This window comes from Leuciscus leuciscus, assembly GCF_965113295.1.
Source record: "Leuciscus leuciscus genome assembly, chromosome: 15".
Lineage (NCBI taxonomy): Eukaryota > Metazoa > Chordata > Actinopteri > Cypriniformes > Leuciscidae > Leuciscus > Leuciscus leuciscus.
The window spans coordinates 21,918,020-21,931,871 of NC_138739.1; the positions used below are offsets into that span (position 1 = coordinate 21,918,020).

Sequence of the window (13,852 nt, forward strand, 5' to 3'; positions counted from 1 at the left end):
CACCCTACACCAGCCCACTATCTTCATTTCTTGATCAACACTTAATTTTACTCACCATAGACAGTAACACTGAAACTTTTGTGTGTGATATTTCTGCTGAAGATGCTCAGTTTATAAAGTCCAGAGCAGGGCCGTTTGAAGGAATTTGGGGGCCCCAAGCAAAATGGACATGGAGGAACATAAACATAAACATATTTTTGCTAGCCTACCTGCTGCAAAATTACATCATTTGTACAAGACAAGTAGAGCTATTTTATCCAGTGTAATTTATCACTTACTTACCACTATCTTGTTTTACCTTTCTCTTCTTTCTTTTCTGGCTTCCTTAAGCATTATTCTGCTTCATGATGACTGCCGAGGAGGTTTTGCATTTTGCCGGCAGCAGAGAACATGTGGTTGGCTGGCTGCTGTCAGCTACTGAGAGGGGCCCCCTTGAGGGGGATCCCGATAACAGTGTCATTGCACTTTACTGCATTGACTATCAAAGGGGCGCTCACACAGTTTGTCGTTGCATTTTATTCTTAATAGACTAGGCAGAATTTCTGAAAATGTGCTTATTTAAAGTGCTGGAGGCATTTTGTGATTATTTATATTGTACAACATTTCTAGGGGTATGAAGGGGTGCTGAATCCAAATCTGCTGTAAATGAAGCTCAAAAATGTCCCAAAATGCCTCAAAATTGAGAAATTCAAAATGGCCGCCACCACCAGGCTTAAATCTATTTTTCAGTATATCTTTTTGACTAAACAAGGTTCAAACATGAAATAAATGTGCTTTTGTAAGTTTTCCTACATGGGCAATTCAATGCCATATTCAGATTTGAGATGTAATGTGAAGAAACTGCTTAGATATTGCAAAAAATAGTTGTTTTTAACTATGAACTATTATTAACTAATTAATAATTAAGTTATTATTATTAATATTATCAGGCTACTTTTACTTAGTTTGTATTTTGTTTTGAGGTCAAATGTGTCAAATGTACTGTAATGCACTCCCCCACCTTTGCCCTCCCCAATATCACCCCACCCCTCCCCCAAGCTTAGCCTTTCTCACACTTCTCAGAACGGCTGATCGGAAACATAAGACAGCTAACAGGTAAAGTCATGTCCAGTGTATATTTTCATAATGTGACATGTTTTCATAAACATCCCAAGGGGATCAATAACGTTTCTATCTATATATCTATCTATCTATGTAGTTTAAATAATTGCAGTATATATTTTAGCATTTTTGATCACTAAAAGAAGCCTATTATGCGATTAGCTAGATGACATCAAAGTCAGTAAACTTAACACACTTGCTTTTACACTGACTGATTGGAGGAACAACTTTACATTTATTTCATTTAAAGGTGCTTTAAGTGATGTTTGGGTGACGTCACTTCGTGAGCTTAGAATTATAAGGTTCTATCTCCACTTTTGGTCGAAATTGAGTTTTTGACATAATCTGATCCATTAGGTGTTTATTAATGCCTGTATGGTGTTATTTTTGTAAAAAAATATTTTGTTAGTAGTTATTAATCAAATAAAAAGGTTCCATCTCTCCATTGCCAGCTGGGATTTAAAAACTTTGATGCTCAATATCTCGGAACTACCCTAAACGGAGATAGAACCTTATAATTCTAAGCTCACGACTTCTTGTTGACGCTTAAAGTATTGTCAAACAAAACAGAGGCTAGCTAGACCCTCCCTCCTCCTCATCCGCACACTAACTCCCCAAACCCCACCCCAAATCCTTCTTGTCGGTTATTGGCTGGAACAGTTTGTTATGTTTCGTGGTGCGGGTTAGCCCAGTTTGTTTTTGTTGCTGTTTGTGGAGCCTGGGGTGTCTGCAGAGACCACGTTTTTTTACAGTGTGTTCAGGGGACAGGTAGCTACGGATAGTGAGGAGATGTTTGCTGTATGTGACAAAAAATGTTTTGGCCTAAAAAACGCGTGACATCGCTTAGAGCACCTTTAATTTATTTAAATGTAAATCTCGTTGGGTATTGTTCTACTTGAACCATTCAATCCCTTTTAGTAATCCTTCATGATTTATTATTTTTTTCTATTGAAAGGCCTCCCACGGCCCACCTACAATACCTCCGTGGCCCAAGTTACCAATAGATACCAAACGAAGTTCATCTGCATCCACCCCAACTCTGCAAAATTTTACTCTACGGAGCAAAATACCTCCAATAGATTGGAAGCAGTGTATCTTTTACCAACAAGATCAGAAAGAAAAACTACATCTCATACAAGAAATGAAATTTCTCCACAAACGGCAACAAAAACAAACTGGGCTCACCCGCACCATGAAAAATAACAAACTGTTCCAGCCAATTACCGACAAGAAGGATTTGGGGTGGGGTTTGGGGAGTTAGTGTGCGGATGAGGAGGAGGGAGGGTCTAGCTAGTCTCCGTTTTGTTTGACAATAGTTCTTATTCGATCTACGTCATCAATGTTCGCGGCGGCCATGTTGTTGACATAGAAACCACGGCAACTGTCAATCTGTCAATTGACAAGCGAGGCAGCGTCGGTATTATCCATGGCATTATCGCTGTATTTTTTTTTTTAAACAGCGCGATGGTGTGTTATGTAATACACGGCTGTTCTAACAACAGCAATAAGAACCCCGGAGTTAGTTTTTATGCGATACCGACTGTCAGAAAACGTGAAGGGAAGGAAACAGAGGAGTTGAGCCAGCGCAGGAGAGACTTGTGGCTAACTAGGATAAATATAGGCTAAACTTTCAGCTAACTCCCCACAGCAAAGTCTGTTCCCATCATTTTACCACATGTTAGGGGGGATTGGGGGGATGTAAAAAAAAAATATTGCATGACAATAAGTGTATTGTGATTGTCAAAACATTTTAGTAACTAAACTGAATTTTTTTAGGTTTAGTGACAACATGTTACAATGTTTACATGGTACAATTTCTGGTAAGCTAACGTTACGCTTTTTTTATTATTTCAATTCAATTCAATTATTGTGATTTGATTTAATATTGACTCATTTGGATAAATATTAGGTAGGCTACACAAGATAGGCGTTCATTTTTCTCAAGAAAAAAACAACTCACCTAATGCTGTAAACATACAGAGAGAGATATAATGCTTTTTTTTTTATAATAATAACAACTTTATTTAATTATATAAGTACAAATATAATAAATATGTAATATAGTACACATACTTAGCTAAATACTCTCTATAGCTCTTTTTTTCTAGCCAAATAACGTGCTATAGCCTATATTATGGTCATCAAATGGCTTTCCTGAGGTAAATGTTATGTGACATAATTGTTCTCCAACTGTTTTATTGACCCCTTTGTTTGATTGATTGGTCGATATTATGTATGAGGAATATACATTTTGGTAAGTTGTACTGTATCTTTCAACATTGTTCATTCGTGTTTATTTACTAGCTAGAGATGATCGGTTCACGTGCCGCTAGGGATCTGTCGTGTCACATTTACAAGCGCCAAAACTGTGTTTATTGTTTGAATTTCATAATAAAAGTGACAGAATCTGAGAGCTGAGATTTTTTTATTATCATAAGTAACCTGCCCTGTCTAGTCTGTCGGTCTCCGTGTCCTCTTTGCTTCGCAATTTTTCTGTGCGTGAGAAAATGTATGTGGGGCGTGAGAGCGTGTGAAAAGTGTCAATTGCGTGTGTCTCACGGTGAATGCGTGAGAGTTGGCAGCATAAGTTACGGCTGGCAATAAGGACGGATCTTTCTTTACTTAAGACTATTGGGTCTATTTGATATGGGTCCACACCAATCAAGCTTATCTTCTCTTGATACCGAAGAGATGAAGCCATTAGGCTACTGCTCCCCTCAACTCAAATCTGCGTGCTAGGGGCAGGACAGATGTCATGTCAACAATATGGCCGCGGTTAGCTACTTCCGGTGTTTGCAAATAAGGCCTATACTTTAATCGTCAACAAGAAGTGACGTCACCCAAACATCACTTAGAGCACCTTTAAATGAAATAAATGTAAAGTTTTTCCTCCAATCAGTCAGTGTAAAAGCAAGTGTGTTAAGTTTACTGACTTTGATGTCATCTAGCTCAGCCTTTCTCAAACTTTTTTCAGTCAGGGCACCTTTCAAAAGTGCATAAAATCTCAAGGCACCCCAGTGTAAAATATAATTTAAAAACACTGCATAACCCAAATGTAAATGCAAATTTTATATATATATTTATCTAAAATGAATTTACAATTTTATTAATCCGATCATATGTTTAACCCTTTCACACGTAAATTAAAAATATTCTGGCTGACCCCCCAGCGTGAGTTTTTCAAGGTGACCGTTATTTAGAATGTGTCACTTTATGGTTTCCATGGTGACGCGTCATTGCTTGTCACGTGACACACCGCAGCAACAACAGAGCTGAATGAATGATGATCTGCTTTTATGTCATTTTTCCATTTTTATTCAAAATATTCACAAATTTGTTAGATATGGCATGAAATAGCTGATATTCCGATTGTCAAATATATGCAAGTGGAAGTGTTTTGTTTTTTGAACACAATTATAACGATCGCGTTAGTTGAGCTGTATGCGCGATGGGCGCCGCCATGTTAGTTTGTGCCGCAGACGCAGTTCAGAGAATCGGATCTGTTGGATTTACAACAAGTGAATTCATCCACTTCTCCCGAAATACATAAAAGTAAGTGGCAGGTGAACTGGGAGAAGAATAGAGTAAACTTTAAAGTTACTTACACAATGTGTATCTGATATGAATACAACTAATTATAATGGAAAGGATTATTATTGCCTCTTCCTTTGACATCAGTGTGTATTTTACAAACTCTAAATGTATTGTTTTTTTTTAGTACTACTTATGTCTGAAACCTAAAACAAACATTATGTGGATGAAAACACTGAAAAGTTGTGATATATGACAGCTGAGCGCGCCTGTCTCTGGCTCAGCGCCAGCCAACGCGCGAAAGCACATTTGAATTCAGCAGTTGATCACGTCATGCACTGACCGTTCTAATCACACCGGTGCTCCAGGGACCAGCCTAGACTGATCACACCGGTGTGAGCGTACGTGCGAAAGGGTTAAAAAGAAGAAGAATGTATTTATGTAAATTCAAATATATTTATATATGAAATGTCCGAATTTTTTTTTTTTTTTTTTCTACGTAATTTTTTGGCGGCACCCCTGACACAGTCAGGGGGCACCCCAGTGTGCCGCGGCACCCACTTTGAGAGAGGCTGATCTAGCTAATCGCACTAATAGGCTTCTTTTAGTGATCAAAAATGCTAAAATATATACTGCAATTATTTAAACTACATAGATAGATAGATATATAGATAGAAACGTTATTGATCCCCTTGGGATGTTTATGAAAACATGTCACATTATGAAAATATACACTGGACATGACTTTACCTGTTAGCTGTCTTATGTTTCCGATCAGCCGTTCTGAGAAGTGTGAGAAAGGCTAAGCTTGGGGGAGGGGTGGGGTGATATTGGGGAGGGCAAAGGTGGGGGAGTGCATTACAGTACATTTGACACATTTGACCTCAAAACAAAATACAAACTAAGTAAAAGTAGCCTGATAATATTAATAATAATAACTTAATTATTAATTAGTTAATAATAGTTCATAGTTACAAACAACAATTTTTTGCAATATCTAAGCAGTTTCTTCAAAAGACAGCTGAAAACCAATCTCTTCCGTGAGCACTTTACCTTATATAAAAAAAAAAAAATAAAATAAAAAATTCCTTTCCCTTTGAAACATCACTTATCAGGCTTATGCTACTCTGAATAATACCTGAACTTCGTATTTTGAGCACTTCCTGCGTTGTTGTTGCTTTTGCCTCTTTATGATGACTCGCTGAATTCAGTCCTAATTTGTAAGTCGCTTTGGACAAAGCCGTCTGCTAAATGACTAAATGTAAATGTCTTCATATTACATCTCAAATCTGAATATGGCATTGAATTGCCCATGTAGGAAAACTTACAAAAGCACATCTATTTAATGTTTGAACCTTGTTTAGTCAAAAAGATATACTGAAAAATAGATTTAAGCCTGGTGGTGGCGGCCATTTTGAATTTCTAAATTTTGAGGCATTTTGGGACATTTTTTAGCTTCATATACAGCAGATTTGGATTCAGCACCCCTTCATACCCCTAGAAATGTTGTACAATATAAATAATCACAAAATGCCTTCGGGGTTCTGATTTTGTGAAAATTGACCCTGTCAATAAAGGGTAACTAAACCCTAAACCAACTTTTTTTAGTTAATGATCTGTAAGAATAGGGCTTTATTAGTGCTGTTCATTGATTCAAGTAGTTTTTTTTTACATTTGTGTTTAAAGTGTTTTAATTTTACAAAATATGGTGTAAAAACGTCTGAGTGCTGCCCTCTTCAGGTTGAACAGTGGCTACTGCAGTTGAATTTTCCTATTGGAAGTTGTGGTACCCTCTGACGTCAGAGGGTACCAGCTAACCACGCCCTTGCCTGCAGAGAGATATGTCACAGATGCACGCCCCCTCTCCGCTGGGCTCTGCCTACTTTTCCAGCATTTTTCAAATATTGCCAGTGGGTGGAGTCAGGCTCTGACCAGGGGTTTAGTTACCCTTTAACCAGTCGTTGTCTTGGGGCCCCAAGCAATTGCTTGGTTTGCTTGCCTTGTCGCGACCATATACTGTAAAAAAATATGGACGTAGTGTCCGTGACGTCACCCGTAGGTTTCTGAAGAGCATTTTTGAAGCCTAAAGTGGGCGGAGCCGGCCGTCGCCATCTTGGCCTTGCGTCACTCCAGGATAACAGAAAATGGACAAAGAGGCCGGGCGTGAGTGGAGCTGAGGAGCCTGGCTATCTGACATCCGCGGCAATCCACCTGTCACTCTAGTGGACACACCCTTAATTATGCAGAACTTTAAATATTAATCAACTAAACGGATGAGTTATAAAAAAATTCACCCCCCTCACAGTTGTCATGAAGGGCAAAATTAGCTGTATAGACCAAAGCCACATAGAGATCCAGGCTGTAAACATGTTTTTTTCTGCTGTAAAATTTGCCATTTTAACATGGGGGAGATACAGATTTGACTCACTTTTGACACCAGCCTCAAGCGGCCAGTCAACGAATTGCAGTTTAACTCACTTCCGTGTTGGTTTCAAGAGAGAGACGGGGAGGTTGCCGCTTGGGAAAAATCCGTTTGTGATGACGTCATCACTGCGAGACGAAATCACTCATCAAAAATAAAACCCAAATAAGCAACAGAGTAAAATCGTGGTACGTGCCTTTAATATATAACTGAAACTATAAAATGTTAACTTACATGTTTTGTTTGGGTTTTAAATTAAAATGTCACAATTTAAACAATTTAAACAATTTAAATTTGCTTGAAATGCTCAGCGAGCATTACAGCATCTCAGGCAATATAATAAACTACTGAGTTTATACGAGACAGACACCAGAGGGAGATATAGACACCAGAGGGAGATATAGACAACATTTAAAATAGTGCATGGTTGCAAAAAACAAAAAAAAACTTAAGATTTCGAATAAAATGTGTAAGATGCAAAATTTTGTTATAAATATCCAGAGGACCAAATGTTTGCATGTTCTCAGCAGTGCCACAAGACAAAAACGTTATACCTATATGAAAATGTGTTATCATAAAATGTAAGTAATTTTTTGCTTTATTTTCGTTAGTCAAGAGACAAAAAAGATGATGATGATGAGCTTGATGTGTCTTATTTCTGGTCTTATTTCTATTATGCATTCAAGCAGACATGCACATTGTTTTGCTTTTTTTTTTTTTTATTAATGCACAAAACGAACATGAGATGCTTCACTGTGACCCACGACCTGCTCAGTTCAAAATGTGTTGGAATGAGATGTGGTCTTTGGTCAGATATGAGACGAGTGTGCAAAACGTGCCGTAGAAACGCTGCATGTGGGTGAAGGGTTGCAGCTGAACCCACAGCCTGCATTGTTCTCAGTGCCAAGTTCCCAGGAGTGAGAACATAGCGTCAACTGAGATGCGACTGAATACAAAACAGTTAGGCTACAGTTCCCACAATGTGCTGATTCTTGTCCATTATGCATGAATGGAGATTATTTATTATATCATGATTTGATGGATTCATAAATCCAAGACATCAAGTGTTAGTAGCACTTTGAACATTAACCTCAACAAAACTACTGTTATGATCAACATTAAAAGAAGATTTCTGTCTCTTTGTTGAACAGGAAATAGTGGCCTACCAGAACCCAAAGTGTCAGAAAATCTCTAGATAGAGGATAGAAATGAAATGACATTAGCTATTCAATGTACAGCTTACATGCAACTTTTGTGCTCTGATTTAGGATTGTTTATCAGATGCCAGTGGGATTATGTGCTTAATATTGAATGCTGTGCTGATATAATCAATATATCTATTTAAGACTGCTCCATACCTTGTCACTAGAACACACCAATGGACTCTGTTATATATTTTCTGCAAATGATAAAAACATTCAGTTGATCAGATCAGTTGTAAAATCTGAAAATATGTTTTCTTCTTGCTGAGAGAAAAAATGACAGGAAGGAGATGTGGAGGTTAGATAAGAGCAGAAACCACAAAGTAATGCCTCTATACAGGCAACACAAGAGTTGATTTTTCTCTGATGCTTATTTAGCTACTGTAAAGACATCTCAAATACTGATAAATCCACACTGAATACGTCAACTATTCAGCTGAACTCATCACTCAAGCCGAGAGGACCAGTGAGGGGCCGTGGCGAAGTAACCGAAATCTGTAAACTGAAATCAAGAACTAGTGTTTTGGATTCTGTATTTCTACCTTTCATTGAAAAACATTGTGCATTTTCGTTTTTAAAATGATGGATTATCCAAATAATAAACGCTATATTTTAATTTAAGGTCGGCATAATGCAACCTTAATCGACTAGCGTTTCCCAGACAGCAACATAGTGTTGTTCCAGATCCGGCCCACATCTGGTACGTGTGGAATCCTTGTGTACCAGATGTGGGCCGGATCTGGGCAGACACTATGTTGCTGTCTGGGTTGCTTTTGTGAAAAATGTAAACAAAAAATAAACTAACTTAGCACCTTTGACTAGTATCAACTTTATCTATCAAAATCATTGTTTGTTTTAAACGTAGGCTTATTACTTTTAATATTAAAAATTTTCACAGATTGAATTTGTGTTAGTACTTTAAACGCTCTCAGATGAGAAGTTATTAATGGGATATGATTCATAAATCTTTTTTATTCTCACTGTGAATTTGGCTCTCATGTGGTAAGTGTTTTTTAATTAATTGTTTTCAAACAATAAATACATTCTAGAATTCGCCGTTTTCGAAGTTAGTTGTAAAGTAAGTAGTAAGTGTTCTATGGTAAACTGAGCTTCCAATCAGCTGTCTAAAGAATAAAATTCATGAAGAGATGGTTTTCAATTTAAATTTTTAAATAAATGTAGCCAAACATCAAAATATTATGGGCACGTATTTTAGTAGGCATATTTGTCATAATCTTTTGTTGTAATGTAATTTTCTCTAAAATTTTAATTGTAAATTCTCAGCCAGCATCTTTGTACATTGAGTTTATATTAAACAAACACTACGCAAGTGTTTTTTTTTGCTAATTTCAGCCTGACGCAGTTATCATTTTTACGTTGTTTAAATAGCAAATGCATTTGCGCCATGTAAATAGCGAATCCATCATGGTGCGAGCGCAACTGCCTTTTAAAGGGAATGGGAAATTACATCACACCATCTCTTTGTGCGGCCCTATGAAGACAATAGCACAGATGTCATCAGTGACCCATTGTCCCAGTAAAACTGCAGCTGCTGGTTTCAGAGAGGCTGAACAAAACAAAATCAGATCTAAGTTTCTGCTCGGCTGCCTGAAGATCCGTATTCAAAAAAAAAGAAAAAAAATACTTGTGATTAACGAAGAATTGGATTCAATATCCCGGATTGAACATCTAAAGCATTTATCATAAACCTCTAAAGCAGAAGTAATGGATTTGTAGGTCATGCTGGTCACATGCTTTTTGAGAGTGTTTACAGGATGTGGCTCGTTACAGTTAGTCGTTTACAAGTCAGATCTACTAATATGAAACACCGAAATCAAGAGTTTATCATTTTAAATCTGAACTTTAGGAATAAGTCATATGGCCTGGGCTCACGTTCAAGATAAAAACAGTAGTAAAACAGTAAAAGTAAAAAGTTTTTTATCTTATTTTTTTTGGTGCTATTTTATAAGAAGCTATAAAATACTTAATGTGCCATTAGTCAGTAACACCATTAAAGCATCAATAATTTAGATGAAAGCATCAATCAGAAGCAACCGAATCACCCAAAAGTAATGACTGAGGTAGATTCTTTCTTCTGCAAATAAATCACATTTAAACACTAAAACTAAACGTACGCTACTGTAAACAATAGTTGCTGACAAAAACATGCATTCAGGTTTCTGACGTCAAACATTTTGGCATTTTTTGCAGGCGATTCAATAAATTTACTTTTTAGGCTTAGGAGAAAGTCTTGAGTGATATACAGTGTGCTGTATTTCAAGGGGAAATAGATTTTTCAAGATTTGACCACTTTAATATTGACAACTATTATAAAGACATGTGTCAGGTTTTGTCACAGCAGTCTTATGAAAAAGATGCAGAATGACCAAGGGATTGAACCAACAACTTTGACAAGACAAGGCACAATAGGGATGGTTAAGAGTGAGGATGATCCAAACAGTAGAACAGGGAAGTCATCAGGAGATAGGGAAGAGAGATGAGATCCGACCCAGGCAAGGCTATCCTGGAGAATCGAGGAGATGGAGAAGCACCAGATAATGACTGGAGATCAGGCTTGAGGAACCAGAGGCTGGAAACTTTGAGCTGCAACCGAAGCTGTATCAGTCTCTCTGCCTGGTCTTGAAAGCAGCAGCCAGGATGGAGGACAGGAACAAACACAACAAGAGAGAACAACAAGAAAAAGCAAAACAGAAATAAAAACTGACTCAGGACAGCGACTACAGAAAAGAAATAAACTCATTTAACTAAAAATAGAAAATAATAATAATTATCAACAAAAAGAAATACTAAGAATAAATAACTGAAGCTACAAACAGAGAAAGGCCAAATCAAAATACAAACCAAAAAATAAGGCTTGATAAAACCAGAGCAAAAGACAGGAACTAGACTAAAGCGAATTCAAACGAATAAAATGAAACTAGAAAAACTAGAACTGGCATGAAACAAAGTCTAAAAGATCAGTAGACAAACAAGAATCTCATCCACTACATACACATGCAATGAACTAGCAGAGACTGGTTTTTAGGAAGGAGCTCAATATAAAGGGATCAGAACACATTAGTGAAACAAAGACCAGATACAGACTAAACAATGGGGCGCGATATATATGGAAACAAGGAGGAGGTAAAAGAGAAGCCAACCCAAACAAAGACAAAGCCATGTGCTCAGGCACAAGACAAAGAAACATATAACAGAGACAAGACTGATAAGACAGTCAGCGCAGAACCTTGAAAACAGGATTTTGTGTTGCAGAAAATAAGCAAACAAAATGGTATAAATTAATTAAAATAAATTAAAAGTATTATTTTAATATCTAGAGGACTGAATGGTTGAACTTGCACAAGCATTTTTTTAACGCACAGATTGAATGCGAGAAGCTTCATGCACTGTGACACATTACCTGCTCCGCTCAGAATGAGGCGTGCTGTGGTGTTTGGTCAGATGTGGTACGGGTGTCTTGTCTATTATTAGAGATATGAGCAGAAGGTGCTAGAAACACTGCATGTGGGTGAAGGGCTGCAGACAAACTCACGGCCTGCAACTTAAGGAAATAAATGTGTTGCATTACTTCAAGACAACATAATTCATCACATTAACACAGAACAAGCAGTTCAGAACATGTATAGATACTGTAAAAATGACTGGCTATAGACTTGAACAGAACAAACATACTCGCGTTGCGGAAAATGCAAAGAACTGAGCTGAGAATTGAAAGAAGCGGAAGAAGCTAGAAGTGAGAAAATATAACTGGAAGAAACTCTTACATAAACATGAAAGTCATGTAAGTCATGAAAGGCTGCATTGAGGATGATGGACCTTGACCTTATGTTATCTTCAGTGAGAACAATGAGTCGACTGAGATTAGACTGAATACAATGAACAAACTCTGAATATTTGTATTACATTTCCTACAACACAACATGCATGTGTGCAAATGCTTTTGTAAATAAGAATTGGCAGACTAGGAACATTATGGATGGTATTCAAAAGAACGTCATTTTAATGTGTCATTTGAATTTCGGAATAGTGCTCGCCATTATACACACATGCACAAACATTCACCACACACACTTCTTTTCAACTTAACTTTCTGTACAGGAAGTAGTGGCCAACCAAAACCCAAAGTGTCAGAAAATCTCTTGATAATGTGAACTAGTGGTTATAGAAGTGAAATTAAATCAAGTATCCATATATAAGCTTATGTAACTTTTGTACACTGATTTTACATCTTAGATATATTGTATTTTAATGGCTTATTGTGCTGCAGGATGTGCTAAGCTGTTAAACTAGGGTGACCATATTTTAGTTTTCAGAAAAGAGGACGGAGGTGTGGTTGATGGGTGGGGGCGTGGTTGGGGGGTGAATGCATCAACAAATACTTGACAAATGCATTCACAACCTTGCAACTATGTTATTGTACTTTAATACATAAAGTAATACATCCTTTCCATTCAATGTTTGGCCCGCACTAATAGAATACTATATAAAAAAACTTTTAACACCTTTTACATGACACTATTTATTTTCATGGCCATAGGTTAAAAATCTACTACTAAAATAAAAAATCTACTACACTATTTCAGTAAAAAATTTTTTTTTTTAAATCCTCCTGATGTTCTCTTGTAGCCTATACTTTCTTTATGTGGGCTTCTAGGTCGCTAGCACCTTTAATTGACACTGACGTGCCAGCTTTGCAGTTCATGCATTCTGCTTACACGGATCCCGACCGAAAGAAAACAGGAATTTTCTCTGTAAATATACATTTGGGTTTGTTTTTTTTGCTGTTAGCTACTTACATCTTATCTCCCACTTGACCGTAAAGGCCTATTTATACTTTTGCGTCGAATTTACACCGTAGCTACGTCGTAGGCTGTGTGTAGCGCGCGTACCCTTCGGCGTACCCTGACGTACGGTGCACCTCTATAACAATATAATATAACAAAAAAATATAACAAGACTGGGCGAAGCCGAAGCCGGTTTATGTTTTGTGTGCAAAGGCAAGCGTGTATTAAAGTGCAATGAAAAATAATGAAAACCAGGACATTTTCATCTCTTTATAAAAAAACAGCCAGGACGGCCAGGACAGGACGTGAAAACAGGACATGTCCTGGGAAAACTGGACGTTTGGTCTCCCTAGTTAAACACCATATTTCTTTGTCATAATGCCAACATTTCCTTGTCATTTCAGATTAAAACACCTGTCAACCGACTCTGTTATTTATTAGCTAAGCAGCAGCTTTGCCATTTGTTTGATATGCAAATAATAAAAACTGTTGTAGCCTATTTGGTATATTAGAGACTGATGTGAGCAGGAAAAATGTTTACATTCAGCTGTTAGTTATAGAGCTGTAGGCTACTCTGAAAGTATTTATTTAATTATTTTTATTTATTTTTTTGAGAGGAAAATGACAGGAAGGAGTTGAAGAGCTTCTACAAACCACAAGTAGAGCAAAGTAAACATAATCATGCAAAAAATCTGCTCTATAACAGTCCCAACTCACAGTCTTCATCCTGTTTGTGTAGATGAAAGAACATATTTTCCTGTTGCTACTGTAGGCTAAAACCGCCTCAAGAT

General features: G+C 37.2%; 2 long non-coding RNA genes across 2 annotated transcripts in view; both read right to left on the reverse strand.

The window, feature by feature from the left end:
- The window catches only part of LOC309475696, a 55,957-nt gene extending 50,336 nt beyond the window's left edge, over positions 1-5,621 (reverse strand). Inside the window, exons 1-2 of the long non-coding RNA XR_014197782.1 lie at positions 5,281-5,621; positions 56-1,389 (exon numbers count right to left, since the gene is read on the reverse strand). This is a non-coding gene — a long non-coding RNA (uncharacterized lncRNA). The remainder of the gene's footprint in view (positions 1-55; positions 1,390-5,280) is intronic.
- Positions 5,622-7,044: 1,423 nt separating this feature from the next.
- LOC309475714 lies at positions 7,045-13,539 on the reverse strand. The gene is made up of 2 exons (XR_014197803.1): positions 11,678-13,539; positions 7,045-8,439 (listed from the first exon to the last, which is right to left on the reverse strand). It is a non-coding gene; the product is annotated as an uncharacterized lncRNA (long non-coding RNA).
- Positions 13,540-13,852: the final 313 nt, after the last annotated feature.